Source organism: Rhinolophus hipposideros, assembly GCF_964194185.1.
Source record: "Rhinolophus hipposideros genome assembly, chromosome: 2".
NCBI lineage: Eukaryota > Metazoa > Chordata > Mammalia > Chiroptera > Rhinolophidae > Rhinolophus > Rhinolophus hipposideros.
In genome coordinates this window covers 16529747-16536166 of record NC_138048.1, presented here as the reverse complement: position 1 = coordinate 16536166, position 6420 = coordinate 16529747, and positions in this window count along the sequence as shown.

Below are 6420 nucleotides of genomic sequence, written 5' to 3'. Positions count from 1 at the left end.
GATGGCCAGCAACTGTGGCTAGTTGGCCGTCAGCTGTAACCCGTAAGCCATTGGCCACTAATATAACGGTTGTAGCTACGCTAGCAGAAGAAATGGGGGCTAGCAAGAAGAAGGTGGCTGGCAAGCGCGGACTGCTGTTAGGCAGATTATGTAGATCCTGCTTCCTGTGTCTCCAGCCCAGCCGCCAGCGGGAATATATTGGTTTGACTCCCATATCTATGGCTCCGTGGGTGTTCCTTTTTGGCCTCACCGTGTCCTGCATTCTTATGTGGGGAGTGGGAGCTGAGACCCCTGACAAATGGCACAGCCAGCAGGGTCCCCCGCACGACATATATACATTACATTTAAGAAATAAATTGTGATATGACATATATGTTTAATTCTTGGTATATTAATTTTCCAAGAATTAAATTTCATATTTTTCACCTATTTTGCAATTTATACAATTTACGGTGCATGTCATTCTTTTTTGGACGCTTTCTAAATTAATATAGTAGAGTGGAAATCAATAGAAATCTCACTCTTAATCAAGTTTAGTGAGTGACTCAGCTACTTAATGATCCCCAAAGATTAGTCTCATTGGACTGAATACCTTTATCCCCATCTCTATCCCCACTCCCTCATCACACTCCTGTTCTCTACCACCTCTGCCCTGTTCTATGCCTCTGAGAGATTAATTTCTACAGATTGCGTCACTCGGGCTCTCTTGCCCTCTGGCTTCCAATTAGATTTGGCAAAGGGGAGAGGGAGAAGGGAAGGACTCAGACAAAAGAGCTGAGTGTATGAGGATAGAGTTTAGGGTATTTCATCCTCATTCCCTCCCTTATTCAGCCCTTCCTCATTTCCTCCCTGTTTAGGCTGAAAACTGACCTAAAGCTCTTGAGAAGCAACTCCATGTCTACAGTCTGTCTCGCAGGTGGCTTTGGCAACACAGTTTTCTCTCCTATCCCTTCAGGCCTATGGGTGGCTTCCTGCTGCCGCTACTCCCTGGATACCTGTTGATATATACCAGGGGTGCCAAAAAAATGTATACAAGTGGACACTTTGGTCACCATTGCTCAAGCAGTAGTTTTCTGTAATCAGAAGTGTGAACACTGATGGTAACCACTTTGAGCACCTCTTGTAATGGCAGACGTAAAACGTGAAGTGTATTCATCTTTTGTTGTCAGTATATATTATAATTTTAATAGGTTTTTCTTTCTTAAAATATATATAAGTTTTCTTGGCACCCTCTGTATATATATTCTAGATTGATAGATAATAGATGGATAGATAGATAGGTATCTATCTATCTGTCTATTATTTCATTAACTTCTTTTCAAAATCTCAGCTAAGTATGCCTTCTGTTTCCTGCCAGGACTTTTACTGATGCAGATCATACTTATTTTAAGAACCAGAAATAAGGATTATAAAGAATTGGTCAGTGGTTTAAAATTTGGTCATGCCCAAGGTCTCAATGACCATTAATTTAGCTCCCAGCAATTCCTGACTGCCTGAATAAGTCACCTCTTCCACTGACTGTGTGTAATCTACTAATTATTTCTGAGAACCCCCTCAATCTGCTCTTAATTTAGTGTTTGTGGTATTTCTTTCCTGCTCTGTGACCTGCTTCTGATTTCCCAGATGCCTATGAATGGCAAGTGCACTCAAAATTTCTTCTCTCTAAGAGATATTGATTGGTTCATGCCTCTCAGAGTATAATTTCGCTAGCAAGCAGCATTTTCCATCTCTCCCAGTAAAGTCCACAAGCACTATGCACCAAGCTATGAGGTTTGCTTGCTCTATAGTTTTTGGTTTCCTCAACTGGGTCATGACAATTTTAGCTTATTAACCTTATCATACCTTACCAAATAGTTTATCTGTCTCAGACATTGCCATGCATCCCAAGTAATCCTTGACATTTCAAGATTCCTTTGCAATATGACCAAAGACAACTCATTAAGAGATACTTTTACAGAGAGAGTAGTCTTGTAACTTGAAATTGAAAGGTGTGACTGCAGTGCTGTTTCTGATATCAAAAATAATTTGCTTATATAAGTAGGAGACATACCGTTTTTAAATCACCCAGTCAAGAAACTAAAATCAACAGAGGCAAACTGATTTGCCTCTGTAGTTGTTAACATGACTATTCATTGACTATTCATATAATTTTATGGATTGCAGCATGAGCAAATGATATTTAAAATAGCCATAAAGGAACTGATGCAAATTAATGTCTTTAGTTTTTCATTTTCCAAGTGTGAAAAATTACTGGAAGTTTCAGAAGTCATATGGAAAAGATTTGTGTTCTATTTTTTTGGTTTTAGCCCTGGGATAGTTAAAATCCTTGGGCAGCTATGCTTGTGCAAATGTTAACACAGTTTTTATTCTGGTATTGTTGCTGTGGGTTTATCAAGTATTCATGATGTTCACAGATATGGAGGCTGATGCTGTATTCAGGGACCGAACACAACCTTTGTGCACAGCTAGCAGTAAAGGTGAGCAATTTTGATACATGTTTAATTGTAGTTCTCTCTCTCCCTTTTTACAGTATCTTAGCTATTTTTACAGCTGATTCCTGAGGAAGTCATGTTTTCATTAGTTTCATTTTTTTTTTTTCTTTTTGTAGCATTCTGCAGTTACTTGTAAGAAAACTTATAAAGAAATCCAATAATTAAAGAAATAGAGAAAGATTTATAAAAAGATGTAAAATATCAAACACTGTATCTTGAAAATATTTCCTTGGAATGACACTTGGCGTCTGGGACTCATGCCAGGAAGTAAAAGCATTTTGGCTGTGTGGTTTCAAGATCAAAAGATCAAATGTTTTTCATAATCTATCATGCAAAAGTTATTTGCTTGATTTATAGTCTGTTTCCTCCATTCTCAGAGGGGAAAATAGATGATATAAAGACACAGAAAATATTAAGGGAAATTACTTATTTGCATTATGGAAGTATAGAGATTTGGTGCTCATTTGAATAACTTGAGACCTCTAAAATTATAAAGTATACATTTTGCTTTGTCTTTAACCAATACTGTTAGTACATGACTATACTTACAGTATCTAGGTAAGGTAAGCAAAAAAGAATTTTATTTTATTGTAAATATATTTTAATGCATCCTACAGCCTTTAAAATTAGCATTGAGCTGGCATTACATATTTTGCCATGAATTTTTATGTTGAAAATAAAACTAAAAGTTTTAGGACATTATTTTTCAATTTTCAACAGATTTTTAAAACATTCCTTTTAAGATTATGGAGAAAAATCATCACAATGGCAAACAAGAGTTGAAGATTAAAGTTATTAAAATAAACAATATACATTTGTTGCTGTTATATCCAGTCTTCCCCCATTTTCATACCTTATTAATTAATAGAAATCTTAAAAAAAAAAAAAAAGAGCAAACCTCACTCTAAACCCATTATATGGATAAAGATTTCACAGTTTTCTATGAAAACATGTTTGTGTCTGTAATAGCATATCATAAAGAGTTAAGATTTCTTCAACTTTTATGTTTTACTCACATGACACATTCTTACTTTATATGATTGTGTAACTGAAAAATGTCAGGGGAAATAATAGTAAAATTTATCATGTCCTTTACTGACGTAACTGCATAACTTGTCAGATTTTAAAACTGTCTATGTTTAGGATAACAATAATTTGCCCAGAGTATAACTGCACTGCCATCTTCTAGAATAATGATATTTTCTCTTGTCAACTTAACTACAGTCCTATTTTATCAGAACAGATTATGGTTTGACCATGTAGTTCCATCTTTTTAATAGTTATCCTTTGGTAAATGCTGAATTGATGTTATTAAATATGCTTCAGTGCATTCAAACAGGTACAAAACAAGTTATTTAATTTTATTATAATTAAAATACCAATTATTTTTTAAATAAATGAAATTACCATGAGAATTTTACAATGGACTCAGTGTTTAGTAACAAACAGTATGGGGGATTAGGCACTTGTCTTGAATCTAGTTAAGTAGAATTAAATTGATTAAATGATTTAATCACTGTAAAATAAAACTTGAAAAAGAAGGAATATTATCAGTGTATTAATGTAATTACACTACTTTTTTATTATTATTATAGCTATTCTAAGTCCTAAGAAAACTGTCCCCAAAGTTTTGCTTAAGGAATTTTAGATTTTAAGTGAATGCTTACTATGTTGGACACTGTTAAAAGCACTTTATGTGTCTTAACTTATTTAACTCTTGGCAGCTTCATTGACAGCTTCATTAAGTGGGTACGATTACCATATCTATTTTACAGATGGGAAAACAGAGGCAATAAGATTTCTAATGTCATTGGCCTCGTGAGTAACCATTCTCAGAAGAATTCTGTTGGAACTCTAGGGAGTTCAGACTGTTATAAAAAGACCTTCATAAATCTCTGTCAGCAGTGACATTCTTAAATCCACACCTTGTTACTTGGCTTTCAAAACTTCTGTAGTTTAACTCATAAATTATTGACTTGGTTAGGGCATCGTTGGTTGACCACAAATAGCATTAGTCCCAGCCTCCCAAAAAAGGGGTGATGTGATTTAAAGGTGTATCATGCCTCACAGAGCAGAGTTACAGGAATGCAAGTCAATCTCATAGACTAAAACTAGGGAATGGAAAGTCAAGGGGACCCCAGAGAGATGGTTTTCTCTGTGTTTATTATTATTATTATTATTATTATTATTATTATTATTATTATTATTTCTTCCTCTCTCTGTGTGTCTGCCTCCTTTTGTATTAGGTTGGTGCAAAAGTAATTATGTTTTTTGCATTAATTTTTAAATTTTAAACTGCAACTACTTTTGCACCAACCTAATAGCTCTATACAGATCACTTCTACTTCTCAGCCACACAGTTAAAAACAATGGCCAGATGTCAACATCTGGAATATGTATATGAGGAGTCACATGGCCCCATTTTTCTCTGAAACAACCATAACTGGTGAAAATTATAAAAAAATAATTACCATTTAAAGTCTCTGGAAGTTGTCATAAGGGCATACAGCAAATAAAGAAACATTTATTCAAACAAAGAAATCTGTTTAATATCAATAAGAACAGCAAGAATCTGTGACATCTGAGAAACAAGGCATCCCCTCTTTTTCCCTACTCCAGCTCAGCCCAAGAGGAGTTCCTCAGAAGTTTGTGTTGCCAAGATGACTCCCCTTATCCCCATAGCTCCAACTCCCAATCAAGGAATATAGTATCTCACTGGAAATGGAAGGCCTTCAGCAATTGTCATTTTCTTCAATGATGAGTTGTAAAAGTTAAATTCCTGGTGAGTGTAGCCAAGAAACCAGGGGCTTTCTTCCTCCAGCCAGACTCCCATCAGAGGGCAAAGGCTTTACCATGGGCGTGACAGACCAGGAACACTGGAGCCCTCATTACGCTCACAATAGTTCACTCTCAGGATGGAGCTTCTAGGGAGAGACATGCTGAGGTCAGTGGTTACCCATTCCTGTCCTAGGAGCAGTGGTTCAGAGATTATACTCAGGGTAAAATGAATTCATAAAGAAAAAAAGAGAGAGAGAAATCCAATGCTCTCCCCAGAGGAACTAACTTTATGTAACAGAGAGTGAAAGGAAGTTTAATTATTATTGGAAATAATGGAGATTGAGGGGTAAGCAGTTAACAGCAGAATTTTAGCTCTAAGAATGCAGTCAGTTAAACCATCAGTCAGCTGATTTATCTGAGAGAACCAGGGAAGGAGAGTGCCAAGAAAAGTCCTTCTGAGATCAGAACGAACCTCAAAGACTGGCCTCAAAAATTATTCCCGCCCAAATTTTATTGGATCAGCCCATGGAGCAAGTTATCCCCCTAAGAAGTATTTAAAATGATAGAGCAATCATCTAGAAATTAGTGAAGTCTAACATCTGGGGTGATACAAAAGGAAGCTGGAAATATCAGCGAGACAGTCCAAAAAGGCCTGGTAGAGACACTGTCATCCTAGGGTGACTGTGTACGTGCCCAAGATGCTACATCTGAAAAGGGACATCGGAAGCTTTATATTGCAAAGAAAAGATACTTCACTAAAATAGTCCAGTCAGGTCACTAAACAAATAGGTTAACAACAAAAACAAGCCCAGAGAGGTGGAAGGAAATCACTATCCAGAGTTACTACAATATATTACCAAAAGTGTCTAGTTTAAAAAAATAATAATAATAATATTAATAATAATAATAATATATGGAAAAATAGCAAGGTGTGATCCATACATCGACAAAATAAGCAGACAACATAAACACCCTGGGAGAGACCACAGATGTCAGATTTCACAAAATACCTTAAAGCAGCTATTATAAAAATGTCCAAAGAACTAAAAGAAACCATGCTTAAAGAAATAAAATAAGCTATGATTACAATGTCTCATCAAATAGAAAATATAATGAAAAGATAGAAACTACATTTTAAAATGGTAATTCT